Source organism: Plectropomus leopardus, chromosome 8, assembly GCF_026936395.1.
Source record: "Plectropomus leopardus strain MGB_pleo_1.0 chromosome 8, ASM2693639v1, whole genome shotgun sequence".
NCBI lineage: Eukaryota > Metazoa > Chordata > Actinopteri > Perciformes > Serranidae > Plectropomus > Plectropomus leopardus.
The window spans coordinates 6585897-6608401 of record NC_142183.1 but is presented as its reverse complement, the minus strand read 5'-3'; the positions used below and the strand labels follow the sequence as shown (position 1 = coordinate 6608401).

Sequence of the window (22505 nt, the reverse complement as noted above, 5' to 3'; positions counted from 1 at the left end):
AGACTAGAGCCTCTTTGATATTGTGCTGACATGGTGCACATTCCCTCCTAATTTTCCAGTTAAATTAGCACAAATCAGTTGATGCATAGCAAATAAAAAAAGATTTTTAAAGTGCCAACTGTTTTGTAATTGGCAGCCCATTCCAGTAAACAGTTTGCCAGCAGTATTTTATTACAGATCATATTGGTTTATCTGTGAAACAATAAAATATAATCTGCATAATTGCAAAATATTGTAAAAGTTAATAGAAAAGTTTAGATTTCTTTGTCTGTTTCAGCCTTAGTTTGTCAAAACTAAAACTAAAAGACTTCTTTGTCACTGAAAGAAGGAACTTTTAATTCTGAGTGAACCCTGATCCAAATCTTCACCCAGCTGTATGTTGTGTTCATTCCCTATTTCTTCTTAAACATGCAACATCATGACTTTTATTTTGAATATTTCCTGTAAAATGTTAAAATTTCACCATTATGAGGAATTTAGAATTTCATTTAATTTCAATTAGTTCAGTTTTTTACAACTCAGGCCTTATTTTTGTAGCTTCGACCATCGTTCTCAGTGGCACTAACAACATTGCAGGAGGAACGCGACACCTGCACACTTATTTCATCACACCAAAATTTTATGAAGAAGTTTTGATCCTGCTTGAATTTTGTCGAGTCACTAAAGTTCTTTTATTTTTTGGGCAATACTTCTTTTTTGGTTACAGATTCTGCATGGATTTGTTCTTTTCATCTATTTGTAGAGATCATGATCACGATTTAGACAATCTGGCAAAATTACACATCTGAACATCTGACTGTTGGCTTCAGCCAACTCTGGGACACAAGTGTCAATGTGTTTCTAGACTATAATCAATTAATCATGATCAATAGAAAACCATAAAAATATGACACAATAAGATAAAAATAAGACCTGGGTTTTAATGAACCAAAAGTAACCTTTAAGATAATTGATCTTTAATGACAAAAGTGCTTTTTTATGGTTGACATCTCTTCCAAATTGGTGGTAGTCCCAGTTCTGTATTAAACTCCTAAATTAATAGAATTATACATAAATTTAATCACTGAAGCGTCATACTGTGTGACTGATTCTGTCTTTGAGCCCTAAACGGTGAAACATAAAGCATAACTCCCACAGGAGCCGGACACTGCGGACCCCAGTGTACATGAACAAAGTAACCAAAGTTACTACCATAAATATTTCATCGAGAAAATTGCTTCAGTCATAAATACATCATGCAGACGGGGGTGACTGGAACTGAGCCAGACCTCCTGTTACAGAGCAACACGATATGCATCACCTCATAAAAGGCACCAATTAACCGGGCCCTCGTATATCAGTTCCTAGTCACTTACAAAGTCATTGCCTTCCTTCCTGCCCTCATTATCATCACATACAGTAGGCACCCACAAGAGTGCACTTCACAGTAGTCGAGGGGAAGGGGAGGTATTGTTTTTTATCGGTGAGGGGTTTCCTCCTGTGTTCTCCAGGGGCCTCAGGGGCGGAGAATGAGGCTGTAGCTTTCCACATGTCCCTGTGTGACATCTCCATTGTGCTGAGAGAAAACACTCATGCAGCGCGGCGCAGACAGCATTCTGAGGTGTATGAATTTTGACAGTGAGACATATATCAAAGCAGCTACTCTGCATATCACAACGTCCGACCCGCCGGGTTCACTGGGTAGAAACAATGAGACGGAGAGTAACAGGCTTCTCCGAGAGTGTTTGTGATTTCACTGACTTATGGGGTCAGGCAGTATTTGTGTCAAAGGTTGCAGAGGCCTTGTGCTCTGCTGAAGTTCAATGCCGCAGGGACTTTTTATTATTGCTTGGATGCTCATCAGTGCAGTGAAAAAATAAATAAATAAAATTATACAAAAAAAACATTTGAATACTGTACTCAGAAATATTCAGGATGCTAGATGAATGTCTCATTTAAAAGAAAATGCATTTGCTGAAAGGTGTGACTAATCTTACCTCTTATACTAATGCATCTCCTATTAATATCCTTTCTTAACTGCATGAATTGGCTATTGAAGAAAATAAACAATGATGAATACATGGACTTAATGGAGTTGCATGGCTAAATTATGCAACATCAAAAGATCTAGTGGGAAAATCATTTGTTCTTGCCATGTTGGCATGTGTGGCTGTAGATTGTCATCAAGGTCTGTTAGTCCAGAATTAAATAACTCAACAGCTATTTGATGAATTGCAATTAAGTTGTGTGCAAACATTCGTGGTTCTTGGAAGCTGAAACTTGGAACTTGGTGATTCTTTCAGCTGGGTATGCTAATGTGTCCTGGGCCACATTAAAGGACCACCTACTCAGCTGACGTCCATGCTCCAGTGTCACACAGAATAGGAAAACTTTACATTGCTGTAGTTACACAGCCTTTGCACACTGATGCCGAAACTTCTGTATGTCATTTAAGTTTTTGGAACATTTAAGTTTTCCATTTTTTCACATCTGTCAAAAGACATAAAACCGACATCAGAGAACTTGCAGTGACAAAAGCCCTCTGCTGCATCACCTCATCGCCGTGCCTCGGCCAAGACGTTTCACATGAACACACCGCAAAGATGACGGCCAACAGCCAACATCTACGTACGTACGTTCTGCACCTGCGTGAAAGGAAATACCCCTCCATACCAGCAGACTGCATGCTGATTAGCCAGTTAGCACATTAACAACACAATCCAAAGCATAATTACTGTGTGTCAGTGAACAACAACACAAACCACCAGGAAACGTTTCTGCTAAAGAGCGCAATACCTAAACAATAAACAACCTTACCTCTTCTAAGTTTCTTGTCAAACTTTGGATTCAGTTCTCCTGCACTGAGCTGAACGACCAACCAGAGTGATTTCATTAACTGACAGGCTCCATGATTGCAGACGCCGATTTCACATGCAGAACCTCTGTTGTCTGTCCTTTAGGATCACTGTACCTGAAAAAAATAAAAAATAAAAAATAATAATAATAATAATAACAAAATTAACTGGAATACGGTATATTAAACCTTTTTTTTTTTTTTTTAAAAAAAAAACCAATTACTGAATTATTGAAAATCTCACACCCCTGAAGCCCTATTGTTCAAACATTTAACAAGCTGAACATTGTACACGTTACACCTGCTAGACTGAAATATGTTCACTCTGCATACAGGGCAGCCTTAAAAACATTAAATCATACACACAGTCTTACAGAAGTCTCCTTTTCCTAATATGAAAATATTGGGCAAAAACATCTCTCACAAGTGTAACCGTTTTGCCAAAGAGCAAACAAAACATCTTGTTTAAACACATTGAAAATCTGGCTCACAGAGTGTGATTTTTGTGAAGCGGTGGTGTGGCGGCAAACAGGAAAGTGAAGCAGCTCAGATTGAGACAAACAGCGCTGCTGTGTTTTTATAGCCTATATCTCCACACAGCAAATGGTGCTTTGCGCCATATCTGCCCCCTACATTATTTACACCTCGTTTTTATTAGGGCAATCTTGACATGTGAGCCCGGTGATCGATGGGAGTGCTTTCTTTTTTTTATGCTAGCCCTGTAGGGTAGCCAAACTGGGCCATGGGCTTCTGCCTTTTAAAAAAATGACAAAAAAAGTAAATATAATCATGTGTTTTTACTGCCTTTGTTTGGATTTTTTTTTTTTGACAGGAAGGATTTAGGATGGAAAATGTGTCACAAACTGGAGATTTAAGCAGATTATTTTGAGCGAATGAGTGTGTTGCAACACCCAGAGGAGCTTCGAGTGTTTGATGTCACAGAGGCAAAGACCAAATGTAAATATACCTCTTATTATAGTAAATGGGTTGACCTGAGAGTCAACATGGATCCAATTATTTCTTAATTTTAATCACATACAAACTAAATCCCCAACCCGCTATTCATCCATGACCACAGTATCTAATTTGCAGCTGGGGGTAAAGGGTTATTGCAACAATTCTGAGCCCCTTTATTTGGCAAATACATTAAATTGCTGTCAGTGAAACGGGCAAAGAAAAACACTGACAAATGCATAATGAAACAAATGTGATTCAAGCACCACGCTGCTCAATTCAAGAGGAGATATATACGCCACTCATTATGCATTCACTGCCGGGTTTTTGTTACCATCATGATTGACACGTCCATACAGTAAAAAACAAGAGTGGAATTCTGAGAAGCTCACTTCAATAATACATATTTATATTAGTTGCTGTTGAAATGCTATCCAAATACATCTGACCTTGCCTCAGCTGGGGAACAAAAATGAATTATATATAACCTATACAGACTTCACTTGGCAAATAAGGGGGAATAATACACACTATGAAGCGCTGAAGATGCACTTTTCAAGCCGTTAAGCCAGGGGGACCTCCACATTGGTGAAATGTCAAAGCCTGAAATCCACAGGAGATACATTCCTGGATTTGTAAAGGGATTTTCTTTGAAGCAGATGCTGGTGAATATTAATGTCCGGAGGAACTGCGGTTGTCTGGCTTTGTGTGGCTCAAAATGGTCATGACAGCATGGAAGAGAGGCTGCACAGGTTGCATTATTGAAATTAATACCAGAAATAGCTTAAAAATTAATCTTAAAATGACTCCTTTGGCTCACCTGAGGTCAAATTCGCTTCACCGCATTGAATCAACTCAGAAAGTAACTAAAATCATCTTTTAAAGGCTAAGTAGAGGAAGTAGATGACAGAATACAGTATAGCCTGGTTTTACACAATAATGTGTTTCACATTTCACTCTTTTCACATTCTGTAGTCATTGTATCCATCGATAAAATATCAAAAAAACTTTGATTAAAAGCGATTTAAGGGTCAAAAACATCACTTATATACTGTCTGCTATAGATGAGACAACACTGCATTAATTTGACCAAACATTTCATCCATCTAATTTAAAAGTTAACACAAATTTCATTTACTGTTTCACTAAATTGCTGTGAAATGCAGTTTAACTATCCGTTGTGTCGACACAGCTTCTTCTCCGTCATGTACAGTATGAACGAGTAGACTCGCACCTCTATCATTTCAATCAGATGTATTATTATGTTCTGCCTCGGTCACTTTTAAAGGCAGTCACGAGGTCACGCTGCAGCAGGGATGAAGTCATGACTCCGTTTTATTTTCAATCTCATCTCCTTTGATTCAGTATTTTCCTCTGATGGTGATGGATCGGCTAAAGGGTTTCCAGATTAGAACACAGTCTCCTCAAAATGAGTTATTTACCATTTAAAAAAAACCCCAATAACCTTTTTACTTATTTAAAACTTAAAATATAACATAACTACATGTGCATGTAAAACTCTAGGAAGGGGGGCACGTAGAAATAAAATAGTCGTGGTTAGTCGTGGTCTTTTTTAAAGACTCCAATCCTCTTAGGATAATGTCTCCAGGCTAGCACTTAAAGACTCAAAACACAGATTATATCTGATGAGGTTTCCAGTGTCCAAAATGACAATACTTTTGACTGTTAATGATTGATAATGAAACTAATATGTTGAACTATTTAATGTAAGAAAGAATAATTTCATAGACTGACGAGAGTAAATCGTAAAAAGCACAACTAAACACGAGTGCAGCCTGTCAAAGACGTAGTTCTTCCCACTAACACTGTCTGCAGCCTTCCTGAATTGCCTGGCAGCATCAGTGAAATATCTTTGTTCTTGCAGCTCTGTGTGCTCTTTCTCCTGATTAACTCTGAACTGTTTGAACAAATTTGGGGTACTTCCACTGGAGCATATTAAAAAGCTGGACAAACAACCAAATTATGCTAGACTTTGAGGACTGTGGACTGGATGGCTAATGCGTTATCTGACAGTAGGAGGTGAGGTGCACTAATATTGTCTCAAGTAGTTAACAAAAGAATGATTTTTTATGTGCAAAACTCATTGTTTTGAAGTAGCTCTACTCTGCATATGAAAATACTCAAAAGTACTCAAAAAAAAAAGTTCAGGTTTTGCAGAAATAAAGCATTTTGTATTGATCTACCCATCGCTTACTGATGATAGGCCTTTGTGAGCAAAAATCCTTAGCTGTGCAGGAAGTGATGCATTAAAAAATAGAATAATATCGCTTTTTTAACACAGGTAAACTCACTAAAAATAGACTCTAGACTGCTTTACCATTGCCAGTGGAGCAGAGCTGTGTACACGGCTCTGCAGCAGAAGAGCATGCCTTTCAGAGTGTGTATGTGATGTTTTGGTGTGTCCGTTTGATGTAACATACAGGCCGGAGAAAAGATAAACAACAGAAAACAACATTGACAGAGGTTTATGAAAATTTTACAGTGTTTACTTCTCTTTATATATCTCTTGGTTATTCAGTCTTTCTTTCAAACTCAGTGAAAACTAATTCAGATTGACTTTTTAGCACTGCTTGGGTGGAAATGGACATTTAGGGATGGCGTGTATTTTTTTAGGTATTGTCAACAAAAGCACATGCTGGCATGGATGGTTACAATTAGGGCAAAATGTAAAGTGTAGAAAAAACATCACATTCAGATGAGAAGCAAACACCAGACTCCTGCATTAAAGTCCGGGGTTTTCTGGACCCATCCACTGCCCCTACTGCCCCCCTTTTAGGCTCCCTCACACTCCTTATATTACATTGTTAATGGCAGCATATTAAGCTGACGCCGTCCTGCTGCGTTTAAAACGGACACACGGGTTCCGTCTTCTGGCATATTAGAAAACCACAACTGATTCTGTCCAGCTACGTTCTCACCTGATGCCATCTAGCAGCGTTTCTTGCCTTTTGGTGCCGTGATCTTACACCAAAATCACCATCAAAGCAACACTTTTTTGCAGGTTCAGAATGAGAATGGGCTGTGTACACCGGCCATACTGTTTGAACCACTAGTAAAATCACTAAAAATCAAAGCAAGACACCAGAAATAAACACTCATAATGAATGTTGACAAAAACGAACATCTCAGGGTTCATCAGTTCAATTTAAGCTAATGAAAAATTAACAGATAACTCACTTAGGCCTGATACGAATGATAAACTTTTAAATGAGTGGGGCAAGATAATTAATTCGGCAGTAGACAAAGGTATATGAAAGTCAAAGCCTACCAGACATGCTTAACACCAAGGGCAATTCTTCGTCTTAAAATTTGAAAAAAGACTTTGAGAGCCTCTAATCAAGAGCTGGACAATGCTGCAGAGAAAGAAATAATGATTAAGACGAGTCTGGGCAGACATGAGGACGGTGCACTGCTGCGTGCCTGTGCTAATAGCAGGAGAATGGTCGGAGAAGAGAGACCGGGATAAGAATTTCAGTGATTTCTTTTGGACTGGGGGGAATTGCCGGAGAACACCATTTGATATAATTGCCTCCATATGTGAAGGGGCTCTTGAGATAGCTGCAGCACTGAGCTCTTCTCCCTCCATCAGATACCAGTGTCTAAAAAATCATTTCTGTTGAGCACAGAGACCCAGAGCCTCCTGCCTCTCCCGGCTCTGAGCATGTCATGCTGCCGTGGATAATAACGCTACCATGTGGACCTGGTTCAGGAAAAACACTTCCATATGTTGTGTATGCATGCTTTCCTTTCAAGATTTATGAATGAATAAGCTTCAATCGCTCCCGAGTTCATACAGCCGGTGACGGGCTCATGTTTGGAATTTTACAATGAAATCCATTCGCTCTTTTGCAGTGTGTTTGTTTGTGGTTTTGCCAAAAAAATGTCTGTAGCCGTGGATGTAGGAAAGCGTGTAACTTATGTTCTTCCTCTTTTACAATTACCCTGAATATGTGGTCGCGCTGTGACTTGCTTTTGATTGTTTACTGCAGTGAATGTAAAGACATGCACATGGAAACGCCTGAAGAAACTGTTACTTCAAACATGACCATTTAACAGGTTCCTCTTTCATTTCTGTATGTCTTTGTGTGTCTGCATGTGTGTAACTTTGTGCTTCTTTTCTGTTTTTTATTATTTATTAGGAATATTAAAAATTAATTAACCAGCTGATCATTAAGATTTTGATGTGGCAAATTTTACTCAATCCAATCACTAAAGAAAATGTTGGATTGTTTCTACAAACCACAGATATGTTACATTTGCATATCAATATGTAGTGGATACACTGTGGTTAACGTGTGGTTAGACTTAGGCACAAATACAACTTGGTTATAGTTATATAAAAAAGCAGCGAAGTCTTTGTCAAAAAAGACAGTTTTTCATTTCGCTATCCTGGTGTGAAAGACAGCGATGTCTCAGCAAAAGACAACCACTTTTTGTGGCACTATCGTGAAGTGAAAAGAAGACCATTCTTTGTACAAGTATCACAAAAGGAAACACCACAGTGTTTTGGCAGAAAACAGATGCCTTTTTTGGCCACTATACCAGCACAAAACGTGGCTGTTTCCCAAAAAAAACCCCTCCTGCCGGGATAGTGCCACAAACTGCTGTTGCCTAAAAAGCCCCTGGAAACACAGCAACAAGTTGCTACAAAACATCCACATTGGGTGCCTTAAATGCTGCTGGAAAAAGCACTGACTCTCTAAATCACGTTTTAGTTTTTTGTTGGTCTTGAAAGGAGGTCTGCAGTGTTCTGCAGATTGACAGGCGTCCCACATAGTTATAGTTGGGAAAAAAGATGACGTTTTGACTTAAATACCAAAGTTGGTGGGCTCAATACCAGCAGGAAAAGCAACGATGTCTCTGCAAAAACAGCTGCTTTTGTGTAACTGTCCCTGGCAAGAAACACAGTGAAAAGTTGCTGCAAAACACCCAAGTTTCGTGCCTTAAAAGACGCCGGAAAAATATCAGTGACTCATTAAATAACAACTAGTTTGTTGTTTGCTGGTCTCAAACGGTGGTCTGCAGTGGTCATCTCGCCTAGCTCTCACACCATCCACCATCCCCTCCAGCTCCAGATGACAAAGTCTTTTAATGTGACACATATGAAAGGTACAAATGTAACATATTTGTGTTTTGCAGAAATGTACAATCCCAACATTTTTTTCTGATGACTGGGCTGGTTTCTGTCCACAGTCCGTGCACAGGTTGCTGTAAAAACTTCTAAACTTAAGGCAGACAAACAAACTTCAAGCACAAACTGCAGTATGAACATCACAAATTAAACTATAAAATACCCTTATGGCCTTTCTAAATGTTGCATGAAAAGATTGTCTGATCTGGTGCTCCTATAGTTTAAAGGCTCAGTTTGATTTAAGCACGAAAACAGGCGCTGCTGACTGTTGGTAGGAAATGTGAAGCAAGCGGCAGCCTGTGTCTCTCAAGTCATACACCCACAGCACCAACCTAAAAAATATTGTAGCTGTATATCAAGTTAGTTCCCCCTTTGCTCTTGAAATAAATTCTCATAATTCACAGGTCTGCCAGAGGTCTTTGTCAGTTAAACATAAATAATACAGTGTGTCACTTATAGTAATTTATACAAACGACTGATGCCGTTGTTTTTCTCAGGAGGGCATTCTCAGCACGATATCACACGTATGAAAAACAGCCTCATAAAAAAAAGTGACATGAAGTCTCTGTGGCAAAGACAAACACCTTAAAATAAACATTATTATGATTTCAGCTGTCATCAACATTAACAAGCAGTGAAGGATTTTGCACTTTACACTCTGTAACTTCTTAAAGTCATATCCAATACAATCAAGTTAACTTTTAACTGTGTGTGCCGTGTGTTCCTGCCAATTACAAATACTAATCTCGAAATCTCGACACAACAGCGGAGTGAATTAGTTAGTGTGTAAGAAAACAGCGATGACAGAAGCTCCAGGAAAACGACCGTTATCTCTATCACAAGCAGCTCCCGGAAATAAGCGACGTTCTGCGGCAGAGAAAAGAAGCGATGGAAGAAGAAGCAAAACTAAAAATACTGGCGTGGCTTTTCAAAATTGAAGACAGCTCCTGGAGAGTAAAAAGATGCGTTTTTTTAAAATGATTTTTTGTTTCTTTTAGACTGGCAAGTAACTAATGACAACACAAACTGTAAGCTCACAGTCATTTAGAGGGTGAAATACTGCCCACTATTCCCTTGGACTGAGTGGCCAGAAATTACAAAATGCAGCTATTATGTCAACCAGTATCACGTACTGTATAACTGTAACTCCAAACTGACTTTAGTGAGCCGATAAATACTCATATCCTTTCAAACTAGTAAACCAAAAGTTATTTTTCTTTTATTCCACACCTTTGCGAACACTGAGGTTACACGTCTCTTTTTTGCCCCACTGTAGATCTCAGATATTAATCTATAACGGATTTTGACCCGTCAGTTCATGTACAGCACAGCTCACCCTAACAATTTGAACCAGATCTAATAAGATAGTCACAGTTCCTGCCTGACTTCAACCTCTGCTCCTGCGGCAGCTGGATGCCGCTCTGCAGAGTCGTGCTGAACCTCTTGAGGGCAGTGCAAACAGCGCGCTCTGCAGAGGCCTCAGCAGCCACGAGCAGGCTCGCCAGTTTTCTCCAATTGACATTTCCCATCATGCCCACACAGCCTGCATCAGTATTCACAACCTGAGTGGAGGAGGCCACTGGGGAGAGGAGGAAAGTGAGAGTGAGAAAGAAGACAACACAGTGCAGGAATACAGTGGGGCATGGAGCCTAGCTGGCTCATTTAACTCCCTATCTGCGCTTCCCTCATTCAGCGACTGCCGTTATCTTTTGGCTGAAGTTTCTGGTCTTTCCTCGAATACAAAACATGAAATGTAAAAGAGCGTCCATTGTATTAAAGATAGAAATGGGAGTGGAGGCTTGAGACAGAAGACACACAAAGACAAACACAGATTGAGATGGAGAGATGTGGTCTGAATGCTCGAGCATCATCTCGGCCCCACAGCCCAAGGTCTCAGGAAGTGATTAACCCTCCTCAGATACCACAGGATGATGTGTACACGCACGTGTGTTTGCGTGTGTGTGGGAGTCGAGTGTAGGCAGCCAATCTCTAAGCCCCTCTCCTGAGGCTCTCCCTAAAAGTGGGGTCATCACCCCTTGATCTTGAAATTGAATTCCGATGATTCTGGTTTCCCCCGCGTAAAGCCTCTTCCCTCAGGGCTCTTTCACCCACACACCGAGCAACAAGACCTCCACTGCAGCTTCTATCCTCCTCTCAGTTTCATTGAAAATTTGATTCCGGCTAAATTGGATACTTTTAAAAGCGACCGATATGTAGAAAGTTTTATAAATGGTTAATTTGATATCTACTGTACTGACCATCTGAGCAAGATCCAAATTCCTTGATTATTCCTTCATGTAAATCACTCACGGCCCTTAACCGCCACACACAAACCTCACCCAGCAGCCAATCAAAGCCGCAAGTCACTGTTTCTGGTAGAAACTGTTGTGCCCAATAGCTCAACAGCAATTTAATTCAAGCTCAAAGGCAATTTAATAATTTCCGAGATGAGACCAGCAGCTCCAGTTCCAGCTCCCAATTTAGATTCCGGTTTTGGATTTGAATCAGCGACAGTGAATCTTGAGGTGCTTTGCAGACAAAGCAGCACATTTGCTGGCTGTCGTTCGCTTTCGGGGGAGGGCGAGGCAGATGTTTGTTGGGTAAATCTGCCAGACGAGGGAACCCAGCCAGTGAAGCGAGCGAAGAAACGCGTACATCAGTTCGGTGTTCACCGCAGCCCCAAACACACCGGATGCCAAGCGTGAAGTACCACATGCCAGAATGAACACAACAAAGCAGATGCAGCAGAAGTGTTTGCTCCAAGCTGCAGCCGCGAGCCGAGTTTGACCTATACTGAAAAATCTTTAATAGACAGAGGAGGGGAGGCTGAATTAGACGGATTCATGCAGGTTTTCACAAATAAAGAAAGAGAAACTGACGTGTAACAACAACTACTCCTTTCTTCTAAAAGTCATGCTTAGACTGCCCAAAGTACAACTCATTTGCAATTGAAAATATGTTTTGTAGGTGTAATTCTCAAGTGTCATGATGCCTGGATTCATTAAAAAAAATAACTATAACAAGGACACCTTTATATTCAACGTGTCTGAAAACTTTTCACTGCTAACTTGAAAGGTCCATATTGAATATATCAAGAGCGCAGGTTTTTTGTGGTGTAAATGTCTTTAATTTTGTCAAAATAAAACTCTGCTACTTTCATATTTTTATTTGGGGGGACAAATGCACAGTTATAAATGTTGTAAATATTGGGAGGGACGTATCCCCTGTGTCCCCCCTGATGTCTATGCCTATGGATTATATGTAAAATGTGTTTGCTGTGAATATATTTCATTTGGTTTCTTGGCAATATTCACTAGTGACAACCACAGCATGACTCATGCTTCTTTTATGGTTTTGTTTAGGCAGTTGGGAAATTATGTGTCGGGCAGTTATTTATCTGCAGAGATTCTGCCCTCTGCCTGCATTTTCTTATTTTCTTCTTATTTTGCTGTCTGGATATTCCTGTGCTGCAACTTTTGGGCAGTGGTGTGCAGCAGCCCCCAGCCAATAAGAGCAAGAGGTTGAGTTTTTATTATAGGTATTGACGAGGTAACAAGTTCAGGCATCCAAGAAGACAAAATTTGTGGACAGAGCCTTGATAAATATGGTGAGGCCAAATACCAGGCAGACAAAGCTCACTTTTGGTTACAAAGGCACCATATCAAAAGCTCTTGATGGAAACGTAGCTAAATGTGTCCGTATGCTTCTGACAAAAAACCCAACTATGACTGTGTGACACTTTATCCCATCTTTTTGGGGGTTATTGTCAAGAACACAACTCTGCTTTGTGTAATCCCGTCTATTCTGTCGCTGCCTGAGAGCGCTTTCAACTTGAACTTTAAAGCTAAAGGGACTAGCTGTTTGTTTTTAAAAGAACTCAGCTCACCTCCTGATACTCAATATTCCCTCTTGGATTTACTCGAGTCGCGGCGGAGCACAAGCAGAAGCAGTCACGTTTGATGCAAGAGCTCACATCATTACACCACTGCGCTTAAAAAGGCGAGCCACAGGCTTAACAAGAGATTTTTACTTCACCTTTGACATTTAGCATGTCAATGAACCGCTCAGTAACTCTGCTCTCTCTGCAGCTCCTCTCCTCATTACCCTCTTTGGCAGGAGAGCACTCTTCGACTCTCTCTCTCTCTCTTTTTCTATCTTGTAATCTTTCTCCCTTTTCTCTCCTCCTCCTTCCACTCCCCCCTGCACATTCCCTCTCGCTCTTTCTCTCTCCAGCAACACAACCATTTCATTCTGCAAATGACTGCACCTGAAGTCAACTGGAAAGCAGAAGGTCTGCTCACGTAGTCGCACCACTAGAGCTCCGTCTGCAGAGTTAGCAGCACTTCGCTCTTCCCCCCACAGACTCGGTATCCTAGGGGCTATAAGGCTCAGCCCCATTCTTTTCCAACCTGGATAAAGTATGCTCACTGTCAGCACTTTCTCCAGCAGCCTGGCACTCTGTTTATTTTTGCAAGACACAGAGCTGAATAGACTTTAATAAATACCGTGGCCTGAGAGTCAGGGAGCCATCTGAGCTTGTCACAACTTGTAACTTAGCTGGTGCACCAGTTCAGACCCGCGATTGGGTGTTCACTTAACGGATGACTGAGTGCACAACTCTCTCACCAGGCCCTTTGGAAATTGCTCCGATGCAGGGGAATCACTGCTGCACACATTAACTGAGCTTCACATGTGCACAAACAGGCACATTTAAACCTCTGCAGAGTTCAGATGGAGAATCCTACATGGCTCAGTGCTGTCTGAAAGGATGCTGAACAGAAATCAATCAGCGATAGAGTTTAAACACCAGAGCTGTAATTTGTTGGAAGTCCTCTGTGCAATGCTGAAATCCTTTTGCTGGGGATGTTATGTTTCCAAATATAGCTAGGTCACATCCTGCTGTGGCTTGAATGTATTAAGATGCATGTAGAGGACAAAAGAGTGAAACACAAAACACTGTTGCACTTTGAAAAAGAAGAGTTGTTCCTGCAGAATTAGAGACACGATGCACAGCAGTGTTTTATTACCTGGTGATTTCATTTTGTTTGTTCATTTGAATCTTTTACAACAGCGAGCTGATGTGATCTGAATGCAAAACATCTATTTTGAGGTTTTAAAGGAGCTGTATGTGACATTCAGAGCACGTTTATGATTCAGGAGCTAGGCCGGGATTGTTTGCACACGGCTCTCAACATGGAGGCAGATGAGGTAGCAGCTAACTGTGAACAGTGCAGAGAGAACAGAAGTTCGGATAACGTCACGCACAGAGATGGCAGACTTCATTCTCTGCTCAGAACAGCATTACTACACTGTATCTTTACAAAGAAAAAGTGGTTTTCTGCTATATTAATGTTCTGCATGTATTCAGAGCCCTACAAAGTTCAATATTTGGGGATATACTCATTTACTCTCTTTAAGGTTCTGTATACGACGTTCAGAGTATTAATATTATAGCCAACTATACGGTTTCCTTTGTAAAGATATAGGGGCCGTTTAAACAGCAACAGTTTTTTGCATGAAATGTTAAGCTTTTGTGTACACGTGAATCGTTATCATGTAAGTGCAGATTTAAAAAAAACAAACAAACGAAAAAAACATTTTTAGTATGGCTTTTCTTTACTAAATGTGGCCATAGTGGCATGAATGGATTACTGAATAGACCTGAGGGGGGACAAAGTGTCAGGGCTCCCCCGAGCCCTCATCTGCAAAATGTCACTCAAGGAGACATGTAGCATCCGGGAGGAGACTCAAAAATGACCACAGTGACATAAAGACACCAAAAACGGCTACAAAGAGACAAAAAAAATACCATCAGATGTAAAACAGTTGCAAAGATACAGTAGTCGCATGACAACTACAAAAAGGGGCAAAACAACCACAAAGACACAAAATGACTACAAACAGACACAAAGCAACTACAAAGACATGCAAAACAACCGGCTGGGCTGGCTGCATGCGTGTCTCCCATTGGCTAACTCATAGCCAATGCTTTACATTGCACTCATACTGCGGTTACTGCTGATATTGGGACAGCGGCATCAAAGAAGCTTAGCCCCCGCACTCTGGTACCTCACTGGTTAACACAGTTAGCTCTGTCAGCACAGTCTCCGTTGTGAGTTTGCACCGTAAGCTGCTAGCTGCTGCCTTAGCTGCTTCCTTGTTGAGACAGCTAGCTTGGCTCTGTCAGTTATAAAGTCCACCTACATCTCAAGATCACATATTAACATGAAATATTTAATTTGTTTTATCTGTACAAAACCCTGTGCACAAATGACAAACTGCCACTATTTCCAGTATTTCTAAGGGCATAACCCCCCCAAATTGTTGATTTTACACTTTAATGTATACAAAACAGCTGATTGTGCTAAGATACATTAATATTTACAGTACAGACATGATCTAACTCTCAGTAAGGAAAAGGGACGATTTTGAACTATCACATTAAGTTTGTGAAATCTGTAAGTAGAATAAAACTGGCCTGTTACAGCCCATTATCTAATGTTTAAGTAACATGTCTTTAGATCTTGATGCTCACAGCTTGTTGGTTGTTTCATTAACAATATTAACCTTAATTTTCGTGTTACAAATTTGAGGTTTAGTCATTTCTGTTAAAGCAGCAGCAACTTTAGAGAAATTAAAATAGTTTTTTCAGTCATTTATTGCCATCTGAAAATCAATGTTGACTGGCTGCACCTCATTTTGTTCACTGGTCCTGCTTCTTTATTATTTATTGCAAACTATTGGATTGACAAGAGCAACATTAAAGTGATTTTTTTTGGTGACGACTGATGTTTTATAAAAGTACAAGACAAAAGCAAAGTAATACATAAAGGCTACAGTAGTTTATAAAAGTGAATAATGTTGGAGTGCTGATAATGAGGAAATATTTCAGGGGGTGCAGACATGACATGAATGAAAATGCTGAATAAAAGTGCAGCTAAATGTCTTTGAAACATGAAACAGCATTAAGCAAAGGGGATATGGCTGTTTGGTTTTGCACTGGTCGGACCCATCATTTCAAGTCTGGCTCCGTTGCTGCTATTGACTTCTCTTTTTCTTGTCGGTGGGTTTCAGGGTTTAACTCGGAGTTGCTGAAAATTCCACAGTGGTTTCATCCGGTGTTAATCTTTTGAGATTTGCATTAGTGTCCAGAGACACCTTTGATCTTTCTAAAGACTTTGATTGGATGTGTGAACGAGGGGGCCACTTTCCCATCATGCATCCACTGGATTAAAGGTGGGGAGGTAAAGGAGGAGGGGGTATTTATAATTTTGGAAGTTGTTTTCAGGTCAGTGCAGGCTTTCAGGAGCAATCAGACAAACACATTTCAGTGGCAGTGGCGCAGAGACAGAGGAAGGGGGCGGGCGCACGGGTACGATTTCAAACTCAGTGAACTTGTGACGACAACGCTCACTGTTTCAGTGGTTTGTCTTTGTAAACTGTGGTTGGATGAATGAAAGTCAGAGAGCGCAGGGATAAGACTGGCAGGGGTGGGGGGGGGGAACTTTGACATTATGAGGCATTTTAGACAGTTATGACCAAAAAAATGTATTTTTCAGCAAAGTCTAAAAGCATAAACTTGCACAGTCTAACTCTCTTTCACTCAAAAATATATAGCAGAATGTCATATTTTTAAAAAATCAGCCTCCGGGGATGATATTTTTGACTTTAGGCCACATGTTGCAACCATGGATTTCTCACCCTCCGCGGTGTGAAAACCATCCTTGAGAGCAATCATTAACGGCAGAGCCTCTTTGCTGACTCAAATCCATCGGGCTTCACCGACAGCTGGTCTCTGCCCCCCTCCCCTCCGTCCATGCTTCACCTTTCAGGAGAAATCAGAGCTCGTAAACATCGTCTCAGTGATGCCTGAAACAAGTTTCCATGCCACATTAATGTGTGCAGCAGCGAGAGCGAGTCTCTCGTCGAACAGCTGCCACCCCTGCCTGCCTGGCAGCAGCGCCGGGTTAGATTTGCCATTAATTTGTCGCACCTGACAGCCGACTCTGCTGGGTACCCTCCGTCTACACCACTTTGCTGCTCTGTGCCTGGGAGGGACATATCTTGCCCTTGTGAGAATAAGCCTGAAATATGGTTAGGGAAGAGAATGGTACAAAATAGGAGCCGCGGGCTGTTACATTTCATGTGTATCTAGGCCAGGCCACATGATTTGGTAGAAAGTTGGAACTGCAGGTTGAAGTCCACGGAGTAAAGCGGCTGTACCACCTGCTAACGGAACTGGGACTGCACACGGCACCACCTTTGCCAAGTCCAAGTCAATGCTAACACCTGACCCAGTTAAGTTTGAGTCCAAGTCCAAAGAGAATTGGAACCGAGTCAAGCAGAGACGAGTGAATAAACTCATTCTCAAGACTAAAAAAAACTATTAATCATTCACAGTATTTCAAATGCCTCAGACAAATGGGAGATATTCCAATCATATTATCAATGTTTATTGAATAGACTCTTGTGCATAATAATGCTATTTTAAAAGATAAATAAGTAAATGTTAGCCTACATTCATAATGGCAACACGTAAGAAAAGAAGAATTTTCTTCAGCTTACTGTGTCCTAACGAAATTAAACAAAATTAGTTTGATTTCATTGATTTCTATTAGAAATTCCTAACTGTCCTAACTGCTGTTTTGAGCTGAGTTTTTTGTTGGGTGCCCTGTTTGTAGTGATTCCTGTTGCTTGCTTTGAAAGCTCTGCAATGGATGGGGCTTTGCTGATTCATGGAGCTGCAGTGAAGCGTTATTTATACAGTACCTCCTCATTTTATGACATTGTTTACATGATGTAACAGAAGTGCATATTTACTGGAATCAGTACAGTCAGAACATTCGCTTGCTGTGAGGTTTAGACCAACACATCTATTATGACCAGAGACATTTAAATGTGTTGGATTTCAACACATCTTCACAGTCAAAAAAATGTAATTACTTGATGTTGGAAACCATGTTATAATAAATTGTGTTATATGTTTTACTGCCGCAGAGTGAAAGCGAGTAGGAAGCATATTTACAATAGAAACAGAGAAGGAACTGAATCATATATAGTTTTATGTTGACTGAATTTGAGAAAACAAGACGACTTTTGTAATGATTCCTCTTGTCTTTTCAAATTTGGTCAAATCTAAGGCAGCTCGGATACTAACTCTTTAAAGTTCAAAATAAAATGTCTTTTTACAGTGTAAAACGAGTTGCGGTGTTGTAGAAAATATAGCATATGCTAATAATACTAGCCATTTGTTTTGCTTTTAAACGGCCATCAAACTGCCAATACAAACTGATTTCATCTCGACACATTTGTGTTTGCTGGATCCATAGGATGCCTTTTACTGTATGTTTGCAGTGCCTCTATTTTGTACAAGCTGTCACTTCTTCTCCATAACATTATGTATCAGAAAATATCAAAACTACAACAAAAAACAAACATTCATTACACAACATCTTGTCTCATTAAACAGATACGGTGCAGCACTGTGATACTGGATGACTATCAGACGTCACCACACACTGCTTTACCTGTTTATTGTGTCATCTATCTTTATGTACACAGATGTCAGTAAGGTGGAGACGGTGTGCGTGTGATTTCTTGTATCGAAGAAATCACACTTCATGTTTTTGTAAAGTGCAATTAAACCAACTTCAGCCTAATCTGTCACCTTAACGCAGGCAATGATGGCATATATCATTAAATGACACAGATCATATTTCAAAGATCGCTGACATTAAGATCTGTCTCAGGTCACTGCGAGCAGGCGGAGACAAACACGAAGGCATGGAGGAAAAAGACAAAACTTGAGGACGTTATGAAGAAAAATCATCCAGCAGCCCATTTTCCTCATTAATGGATGTCTGTATTTCGTTATTGATGAGGTTGACATTCGCCTCGGTAATGGAGCCTGTGGTGAGTTTGCAAAAGTTGAAAGCGGAGCGTGAGCTTGCAGCTAAGAGTGTTGCACGCTTAAAATCAATGGCATGGTCCCATCAAGCAGAGCACTTACTGTAACCCCACCCTCTGATGTATGGTCATACTGTAACATTATCATTATGTCGACGAGCAAACATTACTGTGGCAAAAGCGAGAGCGCACTGTGCCCTCAGCGCCAAACGGACAATAACATTTGACAAAGAGCTGCAATAAATGAGCTGTGAAGGCCGGGCCCCTCACCTGTCAACATGTGACACTTAAAACAGTAATTTGTTCCCCTCGGGGGCTGTACTTTTGGAGGTATTGAATTTCCCTCAGGACCCGAAATTATTCAACTATCACCTCGACAGAGAGCAACACCGTTAAAAGACAGCTTAATGTCAAGCCAGAAACTGCACTTTTGGGCTTAAAAGCAAATAAAAAACTTTACAAGAAACACATTTCTGTGCACTTGTGCACCCTTATATGTCAGGATTTGTCAGAGTGTAATAAAGATCTAGCCGCAGATACCCAGTGAATAACATTTCATAGCTGTCATCGTCATATGGCTCATAATGCCTTAATCTTTTATGCATATTTCCCCTTAAAACAACATAACGTCCATGAACAGGCCCTCCTTTGTCGTCGCTGAATGTCAACATCCCTGTTATCCCATCAGCTCCCTCTGCCTGAAACCTTAAACCGCCAAACACCTGTTCTTTTGTGTGAGCTGGCATTTTACAGCAGGGTTTCTCAGACATGCAGGGGAGCCTCTCCCCTCGCTCGCTCTCGCTCAGCCCTCTCGTTCGCTCTCTCTCTTTCCTTTTACATGTCGTCACCCCGTCTCCCCCCTCTCTCTTATATGCTGCTCCCTTTCCTTTCACCCGCTATTGTCATCTCTCTCTTTCTCTCTCCTCTTCTGTCTCTGCAACTCCATTTACCAAATCTCCCCTCTTCCCTTCACATCTCTTCGTCTCTCTTCTCCTTTTCAGTGTTTTCCTCCCCTCCTTTCCTCATTTTTGCTAATGACTCTCAGGCTGATACTTGACTCATACTCCTCTTTCTTTCTCTCTTAAGCTTCCTCATCTTCCTCTCTCTGGTAATACCCTCTTCTCGCTTTTTACCTCTCTTCATCACTCACATCATCTCATTTAGCCCCCCGTCTTTGTTACTCCCTCTCTTCCTCTCCTACCTCCTATACTGGAAAACCATTTCTCTTTGGAAGCACTGAAAAAGGAAAGAGCACTCCCCAAACTTGGAAACACACTCTTGACCAAAACATCTTTATTCTTAAGATTTCCCTTAATTGGAACCAAGGTGCCCATCACAAATAATGAAAAACAGCCCCGGTTCAAAAGTACAGAAAAGTATGTGGACAAGAAAGAGCAGAGCTGTAAAACCAGAGTCCAGAGTTCACGTCCAGACTCCAATCTGTGGTTAGGTTTAGGCAACAAAAGCACTTTGGTTAAAGGAAGGAAAAAATTGTGGTCTGGACTGAATGTAAACAAACACATCATGTCTCAAGTCACTGTGGACCTTCTCTGTATTAAACCAGACCACAGTCTTTTACAAACATGCCTATACATAACCATAAAAGAGATAATAGCGCCTCTCTCAGCAGAGTGCAGATCTCTGCCAGGCGACCGCTGTAGATAATACACGCGATGGTCAAACAGTCCTTTCCGGTGCCCTTTAGGTCAAGATGGCAGCAGGAATTAACAAAACAAGGTTTTTTTTCATCTCATATGATGCCTATTTGTAACATATCGGTATTGAATTTAATCTGCACAGGATGAGGTTCAAAACAGGACCGCTTCCACTGCAGGAACAGGGATAGTTTTACAGGGTCTCGCCCGTTGGTGCGTGTCTCCATCACAGGAACCGCCCCTGTAGGACCATTTTTGAGAAGTTTTAAGGGGCGAAACAAATCCCTGCCTCAGGGTAGGTACTTCAGTGCGGCGCCCAAAAACTGCTGGGTGGGGCTTGGGGTTGACTTGGTGCTGATTTAAGACAGAAGAAGACGTCAAAAACACAAGTGCCACTTTTTAAGCTGTGTTGTTGTGTTGTTGTTGTGATGTTGAAATCATCGGAATGACGACTTTCCAACTGGGAAAATTCACATGAATATCGGAAAAACAACTTGGCAACTCTGAGATAATTTCATAACACAAGTGCCGATTGGCATCATAAATGCATAAACATGCTGGGCAAATCCCCCCCCCCCCGACTGACTTAGGCTGACTGGTCTATTGGTGTGGTCGATTAGATGCAGACAGACAGACAGACACACACACACACACAGACATCACACACGATACCCTCCAAGCTTATTGCTGAGATAATAATCCAGTCACTCCAAGGAGATATTGTACTGCATGATTGAATTTTGTTGTCAGAAAACTAATGAAATCTAGTCTGACATCACCAGATCAATTCGCAAATGCTAATTAGTCTGGAACCTCTCAGTTCATTTGTGATTTCAATGGGCGCTTTCAACAGGTTCTCAAAGTGACGTCGTGTAGATGGCCAATAACAGTACAGTAATACCAGCCGGTCACAACACATTAAGGCGGGACTTGGTGCAAAGCGGGGGGGGGGATAGTATGAGCAGTTCAAATGTAAACAGATTACAGCATGCAGAGATAACCTATTTTTTAGATCAAGTAATTTATGATTTGAAATGTTGCCAAATTGCCAAATCCCATCACAAACACGTCAAACACATGTTGTTTGTCAAGAAACACTTTGGGTGTTCTTGATCGTCTTTACTAAAACTATACTGTTTGTTAAAAACTGACATCATAGCAACCTCAAAAGACAAGGCGGGTTTCTAGAGATTCTCACAAAACTTAAGCGCTATTTTTGAAATGTCGATGACACACAATTGCGAGCTGACTGCTGTCCACTGAGTGATGTTTTGCGACTTCTCCTTTCATAAAAACATCCCAGTAACCATGGCGATGGAACATCAACAGGTTTATCTCATGGCACAAGCCGTCATTATTTCAAATCTAAGATGACGTTGGCGTGTTATGCGAGCAATAATGGCCTCTTATACATGGGAGCGGCCAAGTATGAGGGATTTCTGGGAGGTGATAGTCCACGATTTCACAGAGGAATTGTGGACTCAAAACTTCCGGATGATCCGCTCAGCTTTTAAAGACTGTGTGTCTGCCTTACTGATGCAAACCAAACATTTCTGATTGCCGTTTAAACAATTTTCCACTTGCGAAGCAGTGGGGGGCTTTCACATTGAAGCAGCTAGAGTGCAATGTGTTTATCACAGAGATGGCAAAGGTGCTGGCTGGATGAGCTGCAGAGATGCTCCACCGTATTTTCTGCAAACCAGCACACCTCCAACATGTCATCATGGTAAACAGCACCTTTAACCTTCCTGTGCTGCGCAGTGGAAAAACACTTGTGCCGTGCCGCCATGGCTCAAGTGGTCGTGGCTGCTCACAGCTCTGTGTGTCACAAATGTCCCTATCCATATTAAAAAAGACTAACGGAGCCCCTCTGTATCTCTTTAACCCTCCACCTTTCCCCTTCTTTCTTCTGATTCTAACATCACCTTTCTTCCCTTCCTTTCTTTCGCTTCCCAGCAATATGCTGACCGTCTCTCTCTCTTTGTGCCTCTCTCTGGCGCTACCC

The 22505-nt window shown here is 41.0% G+C and overlaps 1 long non-coding RNA gene across 1 annotated transcript in view; it reads right to left on the bottom strand.

Annotated features, from left to right (window-relative positions):
- LOC148188838 (uncharacterized) overlaps positions 1–22505 on the bottom strand; it is a 148655-nt gene that overhangs the window by 49056 nt on the left and 77094 nt on the right. The window contains exon 2 of the long non-coding RNA XR_015777181.1: positions 2797–2950. This is a non-coding gene — a long non-coding RNA (uncharacterized LOC148188838). The remainder of the gene's footprint in view (positions 1–2796; positions 2951–22505) is intronic.